General features: G+C 41.0%; 1 protein-coding gene across 4 annotated transcripts in view; it reads left to right on the forward strand.

Annotated features, from left to right (window-relative positions):
- The first annotated feature begins 12,204 nt into the window (after positions 1-12,204).
- The window catches only part of WNT10B (Wnt family member 10B), a 96,827-nt gene continuing 84,921 nt past the window's right edge, over positions 12,205-24,110 (forward strand). Inside the window, exons 1-2 of one of the 4 annotated variants that reach the window (XM_073563450.1) lie at positions 19,568-19,820; positions 20,180-20,258. The gene's annotated coding sequence lies outside the window, so the exon portion shown is untranslated. Of the gene's footprint in view, positions 12,327-19,566; positions 19,821-20,179; positions 20,259-24,110 lie in introns of those variants that run through there. The other 3 variants (XM_073563451.1, XM_073563454.1, XM_073563449.1) reach the window with 3 other exon arrangements.

Genomic DNA, 24,110 nt, shown 5'->3' on the forward strand with positions numbered 1-24,110 from the left:
TTTTTATATAGCGCTAACATATTCCGCAGCGCTTTACAGTTTGCACACATTTTTCATCACTGTCCCCGATGGGGCTCACAATCTAAATTCCCTATCAGTATGTCTTTGGAGTGTGGGAGGAAACCCACGCAAACACGGGGAGAACATACAAACTCCTTGCAGATGTTGTCCTTGGTGGGATTCGAACCCAGGACCCCTGGCTAACCACTGAGCCACCGTGCTGCCATGTATTATGTTGGCTTGTACCAGTGTACATATAATTACAGGATGCAGTCCTACCACCCTATATACAACTGTACATCTTGCATACTCTAGTCCCGTGCACCGCATCTGCAGATAGTTTCCACCTTCAGGGGGAGGGGTAGACATGCATATAACCTGGTCTTTTAAGTGTCTTTAGTCACTGTATATAGTAACATCAGGAAAGAGTATAGTGGCATCAAAGCTACTTAATAAATAACAGCAAGAATATGCCCAACCTTCTTTTACCTATTTATTACCTTTTAAAAATAAAATAATTTACAGGGGTCTGCAATATATCGATCCCATATTCCACGACGATCCCTGACTCAGTTTCATCCGGATGCTGTAGCGAGCGATGACATCAGTAATGTGACCGCTCACCATTGCATCCAGCACACACTGACAGTAGCGTGTGAATGTGACTGCAGAAACAAGTGTTGACATCAGTAAGGTTATTGCAGTTCATAGCCGATATGCTGGATATTAAAAATAAGGGGGACCTAAAGCCATTTTTTTGTTTTATTTCTTTATTTATTAGCTAAGTACTTGTACAGTAAGCTACACATGCACTGCACTAATTGTGTGCCTCATTGACATATTTCTTACTATGCACAGATGTCAGCTAGTGAATATTTTCATCAGCGTCGCCTGCTCTTGCTACTATCAGCAATAGCAGGCACACGATGAATAGAGTAGTAGTCATCAGCCGATGCCTTTCTGGCGATAACCTTTTCACCGCCTGTCACAGTTGCTGGCTCACATACTGTCCTCTCTGTGACAGCATAGGAACCATGATACCCAGCAGCTCTGACTGGCAGTGACTTCAGTAAGGTTACCGCCGGTCAGAGCAAATTTTTCCCACGCTTTTACACAGATGATAGCGTGGGAACCGCTGGATGTTCAGGCCCCCCAAATCACTTGAATGGGGTTCAGTTTCAGGATCAAGTTCAGGTACCTTTCTGGTACTCAAACCGAACTTTTTAATAATGTTTGACTGATCCCGACGGACCTGAACATTCACGGGTCCACTCATCCCTAATAATGTTTCAACTGCCAGTAAAGAGAACCTTGAACTGACATCACCTAGTTATGCACGCTTGTGTGTTTCCACATTCTTTTTTTGGATCTTGCACACTGCACGAAGTACACATAATTAATAATAATATTGTTTATGAAAATATTTAATAATCAATTTTCTTTCATTAACATTACATTGACATACATAATTCAAAATTCCCACATCTGTATTTAAACACAGGTCTGAGATCCATATTAAATGTTACAAAGTTTGTAGAATTTCCTGAAATTCTCGGCCTCACATATATTCGAACACTTTTAGATTTGATTTGCGGTTTGCAGAAGGAAAAAAGCTTACCTGGTACCATTATCACATAGTGCGGAAGCATCAGAAAGCAAGCTAGCATCATTTTGCATTGCCACACGGGACTTCCCATTTTGCCCTGTAGCTATGCCATCTTATCATACCTTGTACAGTGGTGGTCAATATCTGCGCCATCAGAAGTCAGCGGCTAAGCGTCTCTCTTCTGTAGTGTGTATCTCTTAGGCCACGTTCACACGTTCATTATGTGATGACAATTTAATATCAGTATTTGGATCTAAGGCTATGTGCACACGGTGCGGATTCTGCTGCAGATGCACAGCGGATTTGGCCCTGCGGATCCGCAGCAGAACTGCAGGTGATGTACAGTACCATTCTAGCCTATGGAAAAATGAAACCGCTGTGCAGACGGTGCGGATTTTTCCGCGCGGTTTTGCCTGCGGTTTCAAATCCACAGAAAGAATTGACATGTCATTCTTTTCTGCGGATTCCGCTGTGTTTTGCCATCTCCTCCATTGTGGAGGTGAGAAACTGCGGAGCAAAACCGCAGGGTAATCCGCAGGATTGTGCAAAATCCACGCGGAAAAATCCACGGGTGAATCCGCACCGTGTGAACATAGCCTAAGGGCTAAATTTTCTCCTTATGGAGAGTGCCACGCCAGCTCTAACATGCCACTAAGAGGGGACTTAAACTCTTTTGCATGATCCTCTGGGAAATTAAATATGCAAATTGTCCCTTCAGAGAAAGAGGACTTGAACTCAGTATTTGTCAGCCAAAATTGAGTGGAACAATCAGAGAAAAAGTATAATAGAAACGTCACCACTAGAGTTGAGCGAAACAGGTCAGCAAAGTCGGGTTTCGCCGACTTATGGCAAAGTCGGGTTTCGCCGACCAAAACCCGACCACAGCGTGAAGTCGGCCATGCGGTCGGCAAAACGAGCGCCAAAGTCGGATTTCGCAGAATGACTTTTTTCAGCCACTGAGCAAGGATGTACACTGTGGGCAATGAGATGACATGTACAGTGTCCGGGGAGAGGGAGAGATTTCGCGCACTTTAAAAAAGCGGTCCGGCATGTAGGTGTGTTTACTGTCCTCTACTCCCTGCCGACTTTGCTTCCCCATTGGCTTGCATTGGGTTTCATGTTTCATTCGGACCTTCGACTTTTCCCGATAGTCGGACGATTTCGTTCGACTCGACTTTTGAGAAAGTCGGGTTTCATGAAACCCGACTCGACCCTAAAAAAGGCAAAGTCGCTCATCTCTAATCACCACTTCTGTATTTTTCACCCACTCTTGGTTTTGGCTTACAAGTATTTAGGTAAAATACTCACCAAATATTCAACGTGTACATGTGGCCATATTGTCAGCAGGGTCCTCTCTATCTCTATAACAAATTAGGGACCAAGGTCCCATTGAGAGGTTCACCGTGAAGTGGCTGTGGTCTTATTAAAGTCTGATCAGAATGTTAAACAAAGAACCTTATGTTCAGTTTAAAAAATACCCTTTGAATCATTGTTTTCAGTGTGTCCTTCACTCCTCCAGAGCTACGAGTTTCTTTGGACATAGTTCTTTAAGGCAGGACAGTGAGGTCACAGTTTCCTAAAAATTTTCTAACATATTAATGGTTTATAAACACATATATATTTTCAATCTAGAAAGATCGGTGACAAATGTATATCTGGATATCGATACAGATTTACCATGGATTTAAGATCTTGCAAAGAGAGAAATCTGTTTTAAAATCCATAGCATAGGATGACATGCTGTGCGTTTAAATTCTGCACCACACTCATAATCTAGATGGAAAGTCTGCAGCGTGACAATTTGAGAAAATTTCAAATTTAACATTTTACATACTGTACATTATGATGGCATGCCACATCATCAATCATCATACTGATACAGGACTATGCTATATTGGAGAAAATTGGTTTGCTTTATGGCATTGATAAAGGAAATTCGAGAATGGAGTGGTGTAATGTAAAACCGTCTAAAGGAGGATTATTATGTAACTTAATAAAAAATTATGGAAAAGGTGGGTTTGACCTAGCACAAAATAAGGAATGCTGGTTGAAAGTGTAATGAACCATGAAAGTAAGTTCCATGGAATGGTTTCTGTACGGGGAAAACTCTTGGAAATGAGCAGGTAATGAGGGAGGAGGACAGAAGGAGGTCATGGGAAGAACAGAGGGATCAAATTGGGAGATATTTGGAAGCAAGTGAAGACACGTTCACTGGTGCAATGCTTCTAATTGCTTTTTAACTTAGAGTGCTGGACTGGATTTACTATTGAACATACATTTTGGATAATAAATAGCAAAACAAAGAAATTTTGGGTACTTAATTAGCAAGATAGATGGCTAAAAGCCATCATGAAAGACTATTCAAAACTCTAGAGCAGGCCATACACAATTAATAGCTGAGTGATCATCCGGCCAACAGCTATCTCTGCCAACTCCCCCACCATATACATGAACACATGGGTTGGTCAAGCGTTCATTTGTCTTCAAAGGGGACAAATGAGAAAACTGTTTCATGTTTCAAACCCCGTCCATGGGTTCTTAATTATGACTGGAAAAAACATCTGACTTTTCTGGCCTAAAAGGATATCCTTTTTTTGCAGTTATGATTGAAAACCCATGAACTAGGGTTTGAAGCACGTAACAACATAGGTGTAATTTTTTTTTAAACTTTTTTGTGCCATTGGTTTTTAATGAATCTTATGGCTGGGTTCACACGTAGCGGAACTCCCGCGGAAGTTACCGCAAGAATTCCGGAATTCCATTCCGTGGGAAAATTGCATTTTAAATTCCTGCGATTTTCCCGTGGAAAAACTAGCGATTTGCAAGAGCTTGCAGAATGCTAGCATTTTCCAAGCGATCTGTAGCATCGCTTGGAGAACTGATTGACAGGTTGGTCACACTCATCAAACATAGTGTTTGACTAGTGTGACCAACTTTTTACTATTGAGGCTGCCTATGCAGCATCAGTAGTAAAAAGATCTAATGTTATAAACAATAAAAAATAAAAAATCGGCTTATATTCACCTTCCGACATCCCGCGCAGTGTTCCCAGGCCTCAGCGATGCTCCGGTAGGTCCCGTTCCCAGTGATGCATTGCGGCAATGACCTTTGATGACGTCGCGGTTTCGCGAGACTGCTACAGCATCGTGAGACAGCGACGTCAGCAAAAGTCATTATCGCAATGCATTACTGGGACCGGGACCTGCCGCGTGTATGGCTGAAGCCTGGGGACACTGCGCGGGACGCCGGAAGGTGAATATAACCCGATTTTTTTATTTCTTATTCTATTTTTTTACAGGGATATGGTACCCACAGCCCGGAGGACAGTCTCCTCTCCTCCGGACCATGGGTACCATCCGCAAATATTCTGCTTACTTTTCGCATGGTGGGCACAGCCACATGCGGAAAGTAAGCAGAACAATGCATTCCTATATGGGAGGAATTGCCGCGATTCCGCAAAATAATGAGCATGATGCGTATTTTTCCACTATGCGATTCCGCCGTGGGAAAATCCGCAGCATTTGCACAGCATTGCGGAATCTCATAGGATTTCATGGGATGCTGTTTTTTTGCGTTTTCGCGGAAAAATCGCGCGTTGAAAACTGCAGCGAAAAAACCGCGACGTGTGAACGCAGCCTATAAATGGCAATTTTTTTTAACCTTGGGATGAGTTCTGCATTCAGCTCTTCTGAAAATGCAAAGTCCAGCAGATATTTGCCTGGTCATACTGCATAAGGGAAGGCCTTACGTTTCTTCTATTGTGCAGAGAAGGCTGCTCCTACCTTGCTTTTGCTGCTTGAGAAGAAAAATTAGATGGCACCCTTCTGTGAAATGGCTGATATCTCTAGTTAAAGTAATATAGGATGCATACTCCCACCATCCCCTGCCCAATTTCTTACTTCTAAGTTTTTTTTAGCTTTGAACTCAATCTTTGTGTGCTATAGATAAAGATATGTAAGATACTTTACTTTTCTAAGCCAAAAACGCTTTCCTTCAATGGGTTTCATTACAATTAGTTTTGTAGGGTAAATTCCCGCACTGCACATTTTTGCTGAAGAAATTTCTGCATCGGCAAATCGGTTCCATTCATGTGAATGGGGTTATTTTGGATGGGACAGTTACTGAACTCTCTTCCAAAATATCCACAGCATGTGAGTTCACCCATACATTGAATTTCAATGACTGCAGCTATTAAATTGGAGATGATATAGAAACGTATTGGGGGAGTGCGTCCTATCTTGTTGATGTATAAGACTTTGCTAGGTTTATTAGCTGCCATGTAGGATTTATGGCTATACTGTTGTGGGCAAATCTTAAACTGTAAAGGGTCTAATCTTCTTTTACTTGGCTGATATTTGGGGTGCAAACTTCTTTTACTTTAGCATTACACTACATTATTTTATGCAGACTACTTTTGACATTATTTAGCAAACAAAACCTACAAAAGACAAAATGAGAATAACCCTGCTGTAATTAAATAAATAAAAAGCAAAAGTGCATTTAAATAATTCAGAGTTATTAGTAATACTGTATTTGGTCAAATATAGAATAAAAGCTGTCCCACCATCGACAAGGTGACTCTGTGGTCGGGGTGGTCCTACACTGTCTAATATTAAAAACCTTACCATGTGTCAAAGTTGACGTCAGTGTGTGAATAAGGGCAAAAGGACCGGGTCCCAACAAGTGGACACCAGTCATGGGAAGCCTTTAAATACAATTTCCAGCTCAGTAGAGGGAGGTCACATCCCGGCTTGCACAGAATGAAAAAATGCAAAGAAAAAAACACAAAAATTGAGCTTGGTTTGAGATGGTACACATGCAGCACATAAACGCATGTTCACATTGGCCAAGAAGCATACAAAACCTACAAAAGACAAAACGAGAAAAACCCTCCTGTATTTAAATAAATAAAAGCAAAAGTGCATCAAAATAATTCAGATTTCTTAGTAATACTGTATTTGATCAAATATAGCATAAAAGCCGTCCCGCCGTCGACAAGCAAAGCAAAATACTTCTTTTTTGTCTTTTCAACATATTCCAATTCAGGATCAAAAGAGTTTTTTTATGCATGTATATGACATAAAAACAAAATGAGCAAATAGCCTGTAGTAAGCAAATGAATAAATAGTAATACTAAATGTGAAAAACATAGCGTCCTTAGTTAACACTGTTTTGATCAAAAAAGTGTAAAACATATTGCACCACAACAAGGTGTACCCAATTGGAACAGTATCTAACTCTTGTAGTTCACCTCGCTATGTGTCAGCAGGCGTCAAAATAGATGAGGGCAGAACAGGACCTGGGTCCCGACTGTTTAGACACCTGAACGTGGAATGCTATATAAAAAAATGAACAGCCCAAAAGAGGGAGCCATGCACCTGTTTGCACAAAAAAGCGAAAACAAAACCATAAAAAATTGAGCCGGAGTATAGGGTGATATAAGTGCAATGCATACAGTAGGTGTGCATTAAAATTGTGGTCATTTAACAGGGTATTATTTTATCATTTTCTTTAAAACTTAGGTTTAGTCTGTTAAATGGCCACAGTGTGAATGCACACTGATGTATTGCACTTATACCAACATATGCTCAGTCTCGATTCTTGGGGGGTATGCACGTATGTGTATATTGTAGGTTATTCTCTGTCTCATTGAGATATCTTTATGTTTGGTTTTGTTCTAATATGTTACCAGGCTGTAAAATGATACCCAACCACTTGAAATTTCGAGTAGGCATTGCCAACAGCGAGTGGCTTTTGTGGTTGTGACCATGTTTGTCCATTGACCGGACAGGTTTTGGCAAACAATACTTCTAATATGGAGTGAAATATATAGAATAGATTGTGTAAACTGAGCATCAGTACGAGCTATACAAGAAAAAACAGAAAAGGATTAGCTACATTGTAAGTTTCCTCCTATATTTGTACGTACGTATACTCTGATCCCCACACAGCAATGTCTAATTTGTTTGCATGGTTAAATGGTTATATGACTAGTGGCACAATAGATGCTTTGTAGTGCAAACTTGCCCTCTGATGTACAATTTTGTTTTTACGGGAAAATATATGTAAAAAAGGACAAACCTTAGAACATAAAAACCCTTCCTTAGCTGACATGTTTACAACCGATTGATAAAGGGCACAAAAGCTAATGCTCACCAATGGCCTTTCTTCCCCGAGGCAATCCAGTGGGCTTATTTACTGAAGTCTATGTAAAATAAAGCCAGAGAAAACAAATGACAGGTATTAGGACAAAAAAGAACTACAGTAACAAAGCGGCGGTTAAAAGAAGGACTTTAAGTTTTTTGCTAGTGATATGGATTTTGAATGCAGGTGGCTATATTGGGTTATTTCATTACTATAAGTTTCAGAAAGCATTTTAAGGGTATATTCACACATGGAATGCGTGTCACAAAAATTTATTTAGCTGCTTCATTCATCCAAAAGTGGTTTGCAGAAACCATTTACATACCGCAGATTGAATCCATCCAGGTGTATGCAACAGCTTTTCAGTCATTCAAATTTCTGCCACAAGTGTATATATGATAATAAATCACGACAGTTAATCCCTTCACCCAGTTTGTTCATGTTATGCAAGGGGTGCACAACTTTTATGGGGTCCTAAGGCCACATTAAATCTTTAAAGGGAATTTGTCACCAGGTTCTTCTACCACATCTGAGAACAGCATGATGTAGGGGAAAAAAACCTGATTCCAGCGATGTATCACTTAGTTTTTCTGGGTGCACCGGTTGTGATACAATCAGAGTTTTTACTTGTAGCAGTTAGCAGAGCTGAGAAGGCTAATCCCGCCCACTCCTGATTAGCAGTTTTCTGCGTATATTGACAGTAAGTTGCTAATCAGTGCTGGGGGCATAGATGGACCAGGATGCACCTGAGCTGTAGTCCAGGCAGTGATAATCTCCTGCTGATAAAAGACCCATTGTATTGAAACAACAGCATGCAGCCTAATAAGTGACCCATCACTGAAATCGGTGTATCAGCCCCTACTTCATGCTGCCCTCAGAATACATGGCAAAAACCTGCTGACAAATTGTCTTTAAGAAGTATCGATATCTTACAGTAATTGATATAAATATTTCTTAAGTTGGGATTACATTCTTGGATCTTCTACATATACAAAGCAAGAGAGTTGTCCTGCTCATTTGGCACCTCAGGGAAAAAGTTGTTGTGGTGCCACTCTTAGGTTGTGGTTATATAGTTATGGTTATCTAGTATATTAAAGGTACAGTTGTTTGGCAAAAGTATTGACACCCCTGCAATTTTGTCAGATAATACTCAGTTTCTTCCTGAAAATGATTGCAAACACAAATTCTTTGGTATTATTATCTTCATTTAATTTGTCTTAAATGAAATAACACAAAAGAGAATGAAGCAAAAAGCAAAACATTGATCATTTCACACAAAACTCCAAAAATGGGCCAGACAAAAGTATTGGCACCCTCAGCCTAATACTTGGTTGTACAACCTTTAGCCAAAATAACTGCGACCAACCGCTTCTGGTAACCATCAATGAGTTTCTTACAATGCTCTGCTGGAATTTTAGACCATTCTTCTTTGGCAAACTGCTTCAGGTCCCTGATATTAGAAGGGTGCCTTCTCCAAACTGCCATTTTTAGATCTCTCCACAGGTGTTCTATGGGATTCAGGTCTGGACTCATTGCTGGCCACCTTAGAAGTCTCCAGTGCTTTCTCTCAAACCATTTTCTAGTGCTTTTTGAAGTGTGTTTTGGGTCATTGTCCTGCTGGAAGACCCATGACCTCTGAGGGAGACACAGCTTTCTCACACTGGGCCCTACATTATGCTGCAAAATTAGTTGGTAGTCTTCAAACTTCATAATGCCATGCACACGGTCAAGCAGTCCAGTGCCAGCGGCAGCAAAGCAGCCCCAAAACATCAGGGAACCTCCGCCATGTTTGACTGTAGGGACCGTGTTTTTTTCTTTGAATGCCTCTTTTTTTCTTCTGCAAACTCTATGTTGATGCCTTTGCCCAAAAAGCTCTACTTTCGTCTCATCTGACCAGAGAATATTCTTCCAAAATGTTTTAGGCATTTTCAGGTAAGTTTTGGCAAACTGCAGCCTGGCTTTCTTATGTCTCGGGGTAAGAAGTGGGGTCTTCCTGGGTGTCCTACCATACAGTCCCTTTTCATTCAGATGCTGATGGATAGTACAGGTTGACACTGTTGTACCCTCGGACTGCAGGGCAGCTTGAACTTGTTTGGATGTTAGTCGAGGTTCTTTATCCAACATCCGCACAATCTTGCGTTGAAATCTCTTGTCAATTTTTCTTTTCCGTCCACATCTAGGGAGGTTAGCCACAGTGCCATGGGCTTTAAACTTCTTGATGACACTGCGCACGGTAGACACAGGAACATTCAGGTCTTTGGAGATGGACTTGTAGCCTTGAGATTGCTCATGCTTCCTCACAATTTGGTTTCTCAAGTCCTCAGAAAGTTATTTGGTCTTCTTTCTTTTCTCCATGCTCAATATGGTACACACAAGGACACAGGACAGAGGTTGAGTCAACTTTCATCCATGTCAACTGGCTGCAAGTGTAATTTAGTTATTGCCAACACCTGTTAGGTGCCACAGGTAAGTCACAGGTGCTGTTAATTACACAAATTAGAGAAGCATCACATGATTTTTCGAACAGTGCCAATACTTTTGTCCACCCTCTTTTTTATGTTTGGTGTGGAATTATATCCAATTTGGCTTTAGGACAATTCTTTTTGTGTTTTTTCATTTAAGACAAATTTAATGAAGATAATAATAACAAAGAATTTGTGTTTGCAATAATTTTCAGGAAGAAACTGAGTATTATCTGCCAAAATTGCAGGGGTGTCAATACTTTTGGCCACAACTGTATGACTATTTTAGTCATTTGTTTCTTTTTACAAACGAGAAATAAAAACAGATAATTTTTCAGCAATGTACTGGATTTGTTTTTCATCAATTTTTGGTCAGTTTGTGGATTTTTATTATCAGTATGACATCCGTTTTTCTTATATGAAAAAAATCATCCTTCTTCCCATTAAACAATTATAGGGCTGGGTCTTTATAAAAAAAAAAGCAAAAACAGGCAGGTAATTGCAACTTACAGTATTTTTAGGACTATAACACTCACTTTTTTCCCAAATAATTTGGGAGGAAAATGGGGGGTGCATCTTATAGTGCAGGCTTACCAGGGGGTAGTGGAGTGGAGCAGAGTCCTTTCCTCAGGACGCCGGTGGCGGCAGAAGTGTGCTCAATGTCTGCAGTGAGCAGAGTGCCAACAATGCTTTTCTGGCAGCCATTTTCCTGAAGCTGTGGGCCACTGGTGGCAGTGCGTGTGCAGATTGGGATCTCGGCTCATTCAAATGAGGGAAACCATATAAATGAAAAAAAAATGGTGAAGATAGCAGATGAGGACAAACCCCATTATAAATAAGAATAGATCAACAGGTGTTGATATTGGCAGCAAATAGTTTTTAAATATGTCCCATCCTCATGTGTCATAATCAGTGGCCATGGGCATAATACAATTCACATCTATGCTGATAGCTGATAAATAGGTAAATTAACCAGAACGGTAAATAGACTTATTACCTGGGTATAAAGATAAGGAACAGCTGTCAGGACAGATTCAGCATCTCCCCTCACCCCGACGTATGTTTCGCCCTCTCCTTCTTCCGGGGGTGGCATATGTCGATGGGACATATTTAAAAACTATTCTTGCCTATATCAACACCTGCTGATCTATTCTTATTTATTGTGGGGTTTGTCCTCAACTGCTACCTTCACCATTTTTTATTCATTTATATGGTTTCCCTCATTTGAATCTATCTTTACATATTTGATACATATTTGATACTACATTACTGATGATTTTTTCCCTAGTGGTCTACTTGCCAGGACTTCATTAGGTGGGAGGTCTCTAGACTTTAATTGTTGATATTATTATTATTCCTTCCTTCTTAATACATTTGCCAACAGCCTATATATTATACTAGATTTACAGGACTGTACAGTGTTCCTCCTTCTGGGCACTCTGTTATGGGATATAATTGTATTTTATTTATTTTTCACATTGTCGTTTAATAAAGATTATTATCTATTTTAATTCTATAGTTCTCTTAAATTCAGACTATAAGATAGAACCCCATCTTATGAAAAAAAAATTTCCTATTTTCCACCCCAAAATTTGAGGTGTGTCTTATGGTCTGGTGCGTGTTATGTCTTATAGTCCAAAAAATATGAAACCTGTCTATTGTACATGGCGCCGTTCTTCCCCAGCACAGAGCAGTCATAGACCGCTGATGCCAAGGATGCAGAGGCTTCCACTGACGTTATACCTAGAGTGGAGGTGTCAGGATTTGAACCCAGCAGCTCCTGTGCACCAGACGGTAGTTCTTCTCTCTGAGCTACTCACCTCGATGGACAGTTCTGTGCTAACCCAAATGCTTGTACCTATGTTGTTTCTGATGGTCTCCACCCTGAGTTCCTGTTGGTCACCACCTTGTGTTTCTGATTGGCTCCATCCTGATTGGACGCCCTATTTAAACCTGGCATAGCACTCCCTTCCTTGTGAGATTATTGAGCTACCAGCCTCTAGTCAAGCTTCTGCTAACCTGCTGCTCATTCTCAAGATATTACATTGCTGTTCCTGACTACACTACCCACCGCTGCTGCCCCTAGTGGCTGCAATACCACTGCTCCAAACCAGGTCAGTCCATAACAGGAGGCTTCTTTTCCACTCCGCTCAGTCAACAGAGTGGGAATTCCTGCGTCATTCTGATTGACAGCCGGATCCTTAGTGCCTAACTGGGGCAACCAGCAGTCAGTCAGAATGACATTGAAAGTCCCTCCCCGTCGCACCAGCAGAGACTGATGAATCCTTTGCAGTAGAGGTCTGTGACCGCTTTGTGTCGGGGAAGAACAGCACCATGCACAACATTCAGGTAAGTTGCAATTACCTTCCTGCTAGTGTGTAACAAGGTGGCATGGGGTGGCAATCATGGGCGAGTTCCCTAAGCCACAGTCAGTGAGCACCCCGGCACCTTGCACATGAAAAGACAAGTAAAGTTCCAATCCTGCGGTACAGTCAGTTACCTTCAGCACACGTCCACCTCGGTTGCATGGGACGAGATCTCAGGAAACACCACAAGCCACAGTTCTGTTCCAACGGTAAAACTTTACTGAACACGGTGCAAACAAGACAATGTTTCCTGTACTTTCCCTGCAGCCTTTGTATGTGGCATGCCACCAGCTCCTATCCTGGTCTCAAGCCCCATATTTCTCCTGGGGACGATCCTGCAGAGCTAGTTTCCTGACAAGCAAGGGCAGCTTTCACCTCCATGACCAGGGAATCCTCTGTCCTCGCTATAGCACAGGTCTCGCCCGGGGCAAGTCTGCCCTCGCTCTGCCCTAAGAGCAGGAAGGGCCCTCCCTTTGTTCCTGCGGCTTTGCACCATCCCCCTTTTAACTCCTCCCAACCAATTAACCCTTACTTCTCTATCCCTATGCTAAAGAATACATTTTATATTACAGTATTAAATATCACATATAAGAACATTGGAAAACCGCACATTACATCAATAAAACGTTAGGAAGCCGCATGTGGCACATATGCTCGTTAGTCAGAAGGAAAGGCAATTGAGGGTCCCCGCCACCTCCTTAGAAGTGCAGTAGAATCATAGAATCATAGAATCGTAGAGTTGGAAGGGACCTCCTGGGCCATCTGGTCCAACCCCCTGCTCAAAGCAGGATTCGCTAAATCATCCCAGTCAGATGTCTGTCCAGCCTCTGTTTGAAGACTTCCATTGAAGGAGAACTCACCACTTCTCATGGCAGGTTGTTCCACTCATTGATCACTCTAACTATCAAAAAGTTTGTTCTAATATCTAATTTGTGTCTCCTCCCATTCAGTTTCATCCCATTGCTTCTAGTCTTTCCTTGTGCAAATGAGAATAAAGTTGATCCTTCTACAATGTGACAGCCCTTTAGATATTTGTAGACAGCTATTATGTCTCCTCTCAGTCTTCTCTTTTGCAAACTAAACATTCCCAAGTCCTGCATCCTTTCCTCATAAGACAGGGCTTGCAGACCGGTCACCATTCTGGTCGCTCTTTTCGGAACTTGCTCCAGTTTGTTGATGTCTTTTTTAAAATGTGGTGCCCAAAACTGGACACAATATTCCAGATGAGGTCTGACCAAAGAGGAGTAGAGGGAAATAATGACTTCACGTGATCTAGACTGTATGCTTCTGTTAATACATCCTAGAATTGCATTTGCCTTTTTTGCTGCTGCATCACACTGTTGACTCATATTCAGTCTGTGATCTATTAGTATACCCAAGTCTTTTTCACATGTGCTGTTGCTTAGGCCTATTCCTCCCATTCTGTATATGCTTTTTTCATTTTTATTGCCCAGATGTAGTACTTTGCATTTTTCCCTGTTAAAAACCATTCTGTTAGTTGCTGCCCACTTCTCTAGTTTATTTATATCTTTTTGAATCCTCTCTCTCTCTTCTCTAGTATTAGCTATCCCTCCTAGCTTTGTGCCATCAGCAAATTTAATCAGTTTACCCTCAATTTCTTCATCTAAATCGTTGATAAAGATGCTGAACAATACAGGGCCCAGGACAGAGCCCTGTGGTACCCCACTTGAGACATTCTTCCAACTGGATGTGCAGCCATTTACGACCACTCTCTGAGTCCGATCACTAAGCCAGTTATGAATCCACCTAACAGTTGCCTTGTCCATTCCATACTTAGTCATTTTTTCAATAAGGATTGTATGAGATACTTTGTCAAATGCTTTGCTGAAGTCAAGATATACTATATCTACAGCATTTCCTTGATCCCCCCAATCAGTGATTCCATCATAGAAGGAAATTAAGTTAGTCTGACATGACTTATTAGTTACAAACCCATGCTGACTCTGTTTAATCACATCATTCTTAGCCAGGTACTGACATACATGTTGTTTAATAATTTGTTCAAAGATCTTTCCTGGTATAGAAGTCACACTCACCGGCCTATAGTTGCCTAGGTCCACCTTCTTCCCCTTTTTGAAGATAGGAACAACATTTGCTCTTCTCCAGTCTTCTGGGACTTCTCCTGTTCTCCAAGAATTTTCAAAGATTATGGAGAGGGGTTCAAAAATTTATTCTGCTATCTCCTTCAGTACTCTGGGGTGTAATTCATCTGGACCTGGAGACTTGAATTCATTTAGGTTAGCTAAGTGTTTCCTAACTATCTTTCTGTTTATAGATATCCTGGATTCTTCTATTCCCTTAATAGGACAGTGAAGAACAGTTGGTGTTACATTTCCTTTCTGAGAGAAAACAGATGCAAAATAGGAATTTTATAGGTACATTTTTTTTATAGAGTCCCAGATATCCCCTTTAAATATTAACACTGGAATAACACACAGATGGAAGCCATGTACAACCATTTTTTTTGGTTTTTTTGCTAGATTGATTGATCTAGATTGATGGGTTGATCCGTGATTTGGATGAAAAACGGACATACTTTTATCTTTTGTAGGACACTTACTCTTCCAAAAAAACACATATGTGAATGGCCCTAGGATCTAATGGGTACAGTGACATGCAAAAGTTTAGGCACCCCTAGTCAGAATTACTGTTATTGTGAACAGTTATGCAAGCTGAAGATGAAATGGTCTCTCAAAGGGATAAAAATGACACATTTCCTTTGTATTTAGAAAAAAAATATATTTACTTTAATCTTTTACATTTTAAAAACTGCAAAAAGAAGAATCTTTTAGAGATCATTTCATCTTCAACTTGCTTAGCTGTTCACAATAACAGTAATTTTTGACCAGGGGTGCACAGACTTTTGCATGTCATTCCATGTGTTCTATCCAAGAATAACACAGATAGAACAAATATTTGAAACACAGATGTCTGAATGAGGTTTTAAAGAAAACCTGTCACATAATAACACTATTAGCCTGCAAAAATGAGGTTAATCTGCAAGTTAATAGCCTTCTAAGGCTGAGTGCAGACGTACTTTTTGGCCCTGCGGATTTTTCCGCACAGAATGGAAGAAATCCGCAGGTCAAATGACCTGCATTTTTCCTGCGGATTTCTTCCATTTTTCCTGCGGTTTTATTGCGGTTTTTGTGCGGTTTTCCATTGCGGTTTTCCCCCTGCGGATTTGGTGACAGGGGAGATGGAAAACCACTCAAAAGAAGTAACATGCTGCGGATTTTGTACCATGGGAAAACCGCGCGGAAAAATCCGCAGCGTCTGCACAGCGTTTTTTTTTTTCCATTGATTTTAAGGCTACTGTACATCACAATGCAGAAATGCAACGTTTCTGCGCGGTAAAATCCGCTGCGGAACCGCTGCAAATCTGCATCGTGTGCACACAGCCTTATACTGTGTGGCTGCCATACTGACAGCCCTGGTGCTGGGAGGAAATTAACTTTATTCCCCCTGCAGCAATCAGATTCCAGCTACAAGAGTGGTGCCGGAGCGAATTCAGTCACTGCTCTGTGTATAGAGAGCGGCATCTATAACTGTGCCCCTTGCCCTGACTGTCAGCTGGCCCTATTGCTGAGGGAGCTGTCAGTCAGTGCTGGAGGCGTGGTTGCAGTCATCACTCACTGTCGCCACATCTTTGATTGGACGTCAAACGCTGCCAGGGAAATAAAGTTCATTTCCTCCCACCGCGGGGCTTTCAGTGACGGCACCACACGGTGTCAGAACGCTATAAACATGCAGATTAACCCCATAGCTACAGGTTAGTAGCATTAATTTACATGATAGGTTCTCTTTAAAAAGAAATGTTTTAGATCACTCATAAACTCTAGTTCATCCATAGTTCATGCACAAATATTTTCTCCTTTCTGTAGTCTAAAATATGAGTGACAGGACCTTACAAAATAGCACTGTGGGCTACATGATGTGGGTACAGTTGTCTCACCACAGGTTGTGCACTTGTAGTCTGGACAGTAGTTATCGATTTCAGAAGGCATTATACTTGTGTTATTGTTTCTCTATGGTACTGAGCTATTACTGCAACATGCAGATTGTAACTTACAACTGATTCTTAAAGGGAATCTGTCAGCAGGTTTTTGCAGTGTTATCTGAGAACAGCATGATGTAGGGACAGAGACCCTAGTCTAGCAATGTGTCACTTTCTGGGCTGCTTGGTGCAGTTTTGATAAAATCCCTGTTTTCTCTGTTGTAGATGTAGCAGTGGTCAGAATGCTGAGCTGTGTGTAACCCCGCCCACACCCCTGATTGGCAGCTTCCTGTGTACACTATGTATTGTCAGCAAGCTGCCAATCAGTGGTGGGGGCGGGGTTACACAGATTAGCCTGACTGGTTTGCACTCATTATGTAGTCCAGTAGTGATAATCTCCTGTTGATAAAACACTGATTTTATTTATGCTACAACACACAGCCTAGTAAGTGAAATTACTGAAATCAGGCTTTTAGTCCCTACATTATGCTGCTCATAAATTTAATAGCAAAAACCGACTGACAGATTTCTTTTAGGCTGGTCATTCACATTATCACATCTATCAGCTAAATGGTCATTCAGCTGCCAACGCTCTCTCCAGATTCCCCCATATGCAGGAATCTAGTGTTCTCCATGAGACAACTGCTGCCACAATCACCTGGTAGCGGCTTACCTGCCCTCTGAATAAAAGGATCAGACAATTGAATTCTAAGCACTCTATCCTGACGCAATCTGCCGGGAGAGAGTCGGGAGGCCATCGTACACTTTAGCTAGTTGGACCATCTTGCTAAAATTATTGGGATCGGCTTATTTTAACTAAGTGCATGGGAACCTATACATTACATGATATGCTTTATCAGTCACATCAGCAAGAACAATTTCTTTGTGAAGCTGAAAATCAATGAATGAATGCATAATAACGCAATCTTTAAGATATAGTGACACTTAGCAGAAAAGTCTGCAAATAATAATTTGCTCCATACATCTGGTTGGGGCTCATTTCTGTGGCACATGCATATCGTAGACTTTTACAAACGCTATTTGCAACATGTGAATATGTCTTTATGCTGTATTGAGAAACCAGCAAAATCAATATTCTAGCTACACAAACGATCCGAAATGAGCTAATGAGCCGAGCCGGACCCCTCAGCAAATGGCCGCAGCATCCGGAGTGTGCAGTTCAGCAGAATGTGATGGGGAATTGTGCCGCCCCTGAGGGTTCAGTCGCCACAGAGGTACTGCACCTCCTCCTGAGGTGTGGTACCCCACTATCCAGGTAAGGTGGAGACACCTGACCACACTCCAACACCTACAACCCCACACCACAAAGTAGTGTAGCAAAGCACCTTCGGCGGCTCCATGCTTGGAGTATAGCAAAGCACCCCTTGGTGGCTCCCTGCTTGGAACACGAAACGTGCTGGGAGGTGGGTGGAGTTTAGTTTACATAAAAGAACGAGAAGAGTTGAGTGAGTCGTTCATTCAGTCATTCATAGAGTCAGTGAGTGAGGATGTAGAAGGACAGAGAGTGAGACAGAGAAGATCCCCGGGAGAGGGATGGAAGAAGGAAGTGCTGCAGCAGGCCACAGTGATCTGGGTCTGCTGGCACAGGAAAGAGAGAGAGAAAGGAAGCTTGATTCTCCATTGGGAAGAAGGATTAGCATGGAACATGAGGAGAATAAGAGAACAAGGACTAGGGATAGAGGAGAACCCTTCTCAAGTTCTAAGCGCAAGGCCGGGGCCCGGTCCCCGAGGTTGTACGGATACTAATGGACCTGCAGCAGATACCGGAGGAATAGAAGTAGCGACCACTTTATTCCCACACAAGACTTGGGGGCACAACAGCAACATAAGAGTGAGCCGGGACTTAGTAGCAAGGAGTCCCCGAAGCAGGCTACAGCTGTCTGCCGTACAAGTAGAGTTCATAGGAACATCTGACACGAGGAACTCCAGTGTAACTCAGTACTAGGAGTACTTCATTCAAAGGCGCTATAAGAGGAGACGTTCAGAGAAGGCACATATGTTGGCGGAGTGTTGGAAAGGAGTACTTCATTTTGCCTGGAAGTTGGCTGAGCTCCTGACCTGGAGGACACGGCATGGATGCAGGCACCTGTACCTGCAACAGACTGTGAGTAAAGCTTTGGAACTACATGCCCTGGTGTCCTCCACTTATTCCTGCGCCAACCCGCCCAGCACTGCTACATCCCTTGCGCCTGACACTACACCATCTAAGTGTCACTTCACCTACACTTCCCTGGGACTACAGCCCTGCCTGTGGAGGGCTATAACATCATTACTGCACCACACCATCTGTCCCAGAGGATCTGTCTGCAGCGTCGGCTTACATCTCCATTGCCGAACACCACAGGTGGCGTCACGAATCACTTATAAACTTTCACCACCTTAAGCACACTGCAACAACCCCTGTTACAATGGGCTCCCAGGGCCACGGGCCGAGTCCCAGCTGCCGTGACATCTCCCATTGAAGCTCATCGGGCCTTGTACCAAGTATCCCACAGCCCTGGGAGGGCGACCCAGAATCATTTCCAATTGCCTGATGAAAACTATTTAAACCATTCTGATTAATTAAAAGGTTCCAATAAACAACTTTAGATGTAGCAGCGTGGACTTGTTGATTTAGGAATTCCACGCTTCTAATAAGATGTATCCTGTAAAAAATAATTTTAGTTCCACATTCAATAACATTCGATCTTTTGTGCTCTTTTTTTTGCTTGTATTTTGCCACCTAGAGCTTTGCAAATTGATGTTGAACTTTGCCCTGCGATCCCTCATTCACACGTCCCCCAAAGCAGCGGGGAAAAGGTAGACGTCTGCTTGAACCCGTTACACCTTACAGATGGAAAACCTTAGGAAGACAGAAAGGAGGAGATGATAGGAAAGTTGATTGAAAGAGGTAAATCCTGGATGGATAGAAGGGGAGTGGAAAGTGACTTCAGGGAGTGGCTGTGCATTCACTATCCAGATCAACTCCAGACACAGAGGATCAATTCTCCCAGACACATCCCCATAGTGACTGCTCATGGTGTGTCTGTCCCGATCACATCTGCGATCACTTGTGACCAGGTGACCAGGACAACGTCACTCAGGAGCGACAAGGGTAGTGGAGATGTAGAAAAGCACCTGGAGCATCCCAAAAGCAATGGAAAGGAACGATCTATCCAGAGAAAACATCTTCAGCACATGAGAAGCAAGCACTGGAGAGGAAGGTAGGACAATAAGGGGCTTAGGGATAATAAAGAAACTTTACAGAACAAGGCAAAGTGAGGAGAACTATGTATCTGATCTGCAGAAGTCACTGCCAAGTTAATAATTCTGTGTAACAATGTTACCATTATGTCAAAATATAAAGTGCTGCCACTGTCAACACATTGACACCATAGAAATACACCTGTCAACATTGTATAGGGCCATAGCATACTGAGAGAAATGAGGCTTATAGGAGCACATGAAGATTATGTATTTTCAGTGACATCTTGGCTAAATACATAAAATGTAGTAAAGCTGAGTTTGACATCTGGAACAACTCATTGTGATCTAATATGCTGTCTTTGATTTCACTTTCTAGAACTACAGATCTGTACATCACCTTAGAGAAATAATGCAGGCCCAATGAGTTACATGACAAATTCATCACTGCTACATTTGTAAGTGCAGGACCTGTTGTTTGATGCACAGACATGTCTGGAATATATGTCGACTCAGGGTGGCTGGTATGATTGCACTTGGTTAGGATTTGGCCCTTCGCTTAGGATTTGTGTGCCAAAGCTTTCGTCTGCTTTTTGCAGCTGCAATATCTAAGACTCGGTGGTTCAGTAAAGGTTAAAAATAATGACCACAGGTAGGAAATTGAAGGGAAAAGCAGAAAAAGATGTTTGGAAAAAACAGAGGAGATTTATAGTGGTATTTTAATGAAGGCTCCCTGCTGCCATAGTAAAGCAGACACTAGAGCCATGCTGCTGTAGGCCCATAAAAGGTCCATTTCATTCAGGTCAAAGATGTCTTAACAGCTGTGCAGCGGGAATTCTTTACACATGATGTCCATGTCCTGACAACAAGTAACCCCCCCATATAAAATGTAAGGTATGGGGGGCAAATATCAGGAAAGTAGTGACTCCAATGTTTCATACAACATCCATTGTAGCTTGATCCAGAATCATCCTTTCATATATCCCATTACCGGGCACTCCTAAATACCTCCCACAGTTGGCACACAGTGTGAATAGGTGTGAGAAACTACATTCAAGACATAATGAATAAATTAAAATGAGAGTTATACAATCCCCAATCTATAGCTGCCATTCACCTCCTCTCATAGGGAAATGTCAAGTTCTTCAGCGTGAAACCATTTCTAGCATGTATTATTGAATCATCAGACATTCTCCCTTCATGTTTGGTAGCAACCTTGGATAATTGGATCAGTCTTTCATCTCATCACTCTTCTTAGATTTCAGTATAAAAGTTGCTTAGATAATTTTAGCCTCAGCCTTGAGGGACATGCTTATATGATTTTGTATTGTGTGAGCCAGGAGGTCCGTTACAGGACCAGGGTTGCGGCTCAGCTCTATGTTAGTGGTGGACTTACGTAGGTTACGTAATATTTCACCTCTAAGTTTCAGTGGAGGCAGGAAGGTTTCCATGTTTTCTTTACTGCTAATTATTTTCTAGTTTCTGGTGACTAATAAACAGGAATTTCAGCATATATCATAGATATAAAAGCTGGTTATTAAGCAGAAGCTAAGACACTATACATACAAGTAGCAAGTGCAAAGATAGAAGAGGAAAATTGGTGTAGATAGTTGCAAGAGAATAAACCTATCTACCATCAAATACTATTTGTAATGTCCTGCTTTTTATTGCCTGTTATGTAAAAAGAAATAGATTTTACATTGCAATAGATAATAGAAATAATAGATGATAGATATGAGATAGATAGATTTTAGATATGAGATAGTATGGCTATCTAGTGATTATTGCAATCACTCATAATAGTAAAAGTGTGTGTGTGTGTGTATATATATATATATAATTACTGTTATATCTACTGAAATGTACCAATGTTAAGACAATTTAAATAATTTATCAGAATGAGCTAGAAGATTGATTGATCATTGTCTTTGCACATCTTTAAGAGAAACAAGTTTATTCCTAATTCTTTCAAAAATATTCAGGATTGAGAGTCCTCAGTAGTTGATACCTTTTTAATGGCTAACTGAAAAGATGGTAACACATTGCGAGCTTTCGAGATGTTACCATCTTTTCTAGTTTGCCATTTAAAGGTATCAGCTACTGAGGACTCTCAATCCTGAATATTTTTCTATCTACTGGCTAACACGGTACAAAGATATACATCTTTCCTAATTCTTTCAAGTCACTCTGGTCATGTCTATGGGACAGACACCAACAGATTATGATTATCTTAAACCTTTTGACTTTTATATTGCTTCTTTAGCTTCTATGCAAGATCTTCTACAGGACGTCCACATTGGTAGTCTGTATTTGTTAGCTGTATTTCACTCCAATTTATAAATAAAAAAGTTATACTTAAATATTGAAAAATTGTGATAAAACGTGATGATTACAATAAGGGAATGAATGAAAAGTGTTTTACTATATAATATACACCTGCTGAAATCCCAGGCATGTACTGTCCACTGGCTATATCTAGAGACCATCCATTAATTATAACTTTAGTTGCCATAATTCCACTATAAAGCCATCACCTCTACTAAAGAAGAGCTCATGTTGGTAAAGGCAACAAACACAAATTGACTATATTTGACTTTTCAGCAATTTTTGTCTATTTTTTGCATTTTAATTCAAAGGAAAATCAATAACTTACATACACTAGAGGCTTCATTCATTTATAGAAACCAATATCTTCAATGTGTACAGCAGACAAATCTACTGGCAGCAGCCCTAGAGTTAATAAGAGTAGATCAATCACTTCACGTAGGAGAAGATGTGACCGACACGAAAAACACAACATGACCAGTTAATCACATACCAAGCATATAAAACACATAAACATATGTATGGCTGCTCCTCAAGAAGCTCATAGCAGATGTCTTTGGGGGGAAACTGTAACCAAACACCTGACGAGAAATGAGTCAGTTTGGAAACGCTACTCCACTTTTCTTGAACGCCCTCCCAGCATCAATGTAAACTTGGAAAACCTTCAGAGATTAGAAGACTTCTCCAAACTGTATATATCAAAGAATAACCATCACGCTGGTTTGAAGATGCATGCTCCTTTGATATTTGTGAAGCAATTATCCAACCCAAAAATTGCTCCACTTTTGCCTTAATACATAATATTAAATGAGCATGTCCTATTACCGAGAACACATAACAAGATTAAACCTGCTCTAATGATACCTGCTGAGGATTACTCAAACCTCCAGCTAACCAGACAAGCAGGGACACCTGCAGAGGGTACTGAACAGCACTGGCTTTTCAGCTGCCACATGCAGAGAACTTCTAGTGATCCATGCAGGGTACAGTTTACTATTAAGTCTTTCATAGGCTTACTTGGTGGTTAAGTATTACTTAGCTTTATAGTCATGCTGAGCCCTATTTACTTTTACCAGTGAGACCCACAGAGCATCATTTAATTGTATCAGCATGGAAGTGTTTCTCACATTGAAGCTACCACCATGGAAATACAAAGTGGACATAGTCGAGCTTCAGATTTTACACTGATAATTGATGTTACACTTGCTACGTACTCTTTCAACTTTCTTTTTATTGAATTAAAGTATAACAAGTGTACAAAAGGTATAAGCATATTAGAATGAGTCATGAACATTTCAAACAGTTTGATAGAGATCTTGAATCCACTAATCTTTTAGCAAAAACTATAGTCATTAGGCAGACGTATCAGACAAGAAGTAATGCTAAATGACTCAAACATTCCAAGAAAATCCTATAGAACATAGAAATTGAGAATTTCAGAGGGAGAGGGGGCTTCTTTTGTGGGGAGGGGTAGGTTGAGGGAAACAAAACAGGAAAGATAGTAGGGAGTGTAGTTGGTCCAATATAGATTGATAAATGAAGACATAATTGATGATGAGGGAGAACTATGTGTCTCCTTTGTGGTCAGAAATTTCGAGAATGAACCCAGGTTTGGATCTATATTGAACCCAAGGAGCCCAGGCTTTCCGGAAAGTGTTAAGTGATTCTTGCGTGCCAGCCACTATTTCACACTTGCTACATATTCAACCTAATTTCTTTGTTCTATAAATCAAATGTTATGTGATACATAACAAAACTAATGTAATATATTCTAGAGTATCGATGAGAAATATCCATTTATTTATTACAGGTCTTATTTTTGGACGTAGTAGAGAGCAGCGAATCGACAAGAAAAAAAGTAACACATGTTAAATATAGAAATACAAACAATTGCGAGCATTTCAGCAATGCGAAATTATATTAATTAATTCGTATTAGGATGATGCAAATAAGACTTATTGAAAAGGTTTATATAGCTACGGAAT

Source organism: Dendrobates tinctorius, unplaced genomic scaffold (assembly GCF_039654945.1).
Source record: "Dendrobates tinctorius isolate UK_male_01 unplaced genomic scaffold, ASM3965494v1 ptg000388l, whole genome shotgun sequence".
Lineage (NCBI taxonomy): Eukaryota > Metazoa > Chordata > Amphibia > Anura > Dendrobatidae > Dendrobates > Dendrobates tinctorius.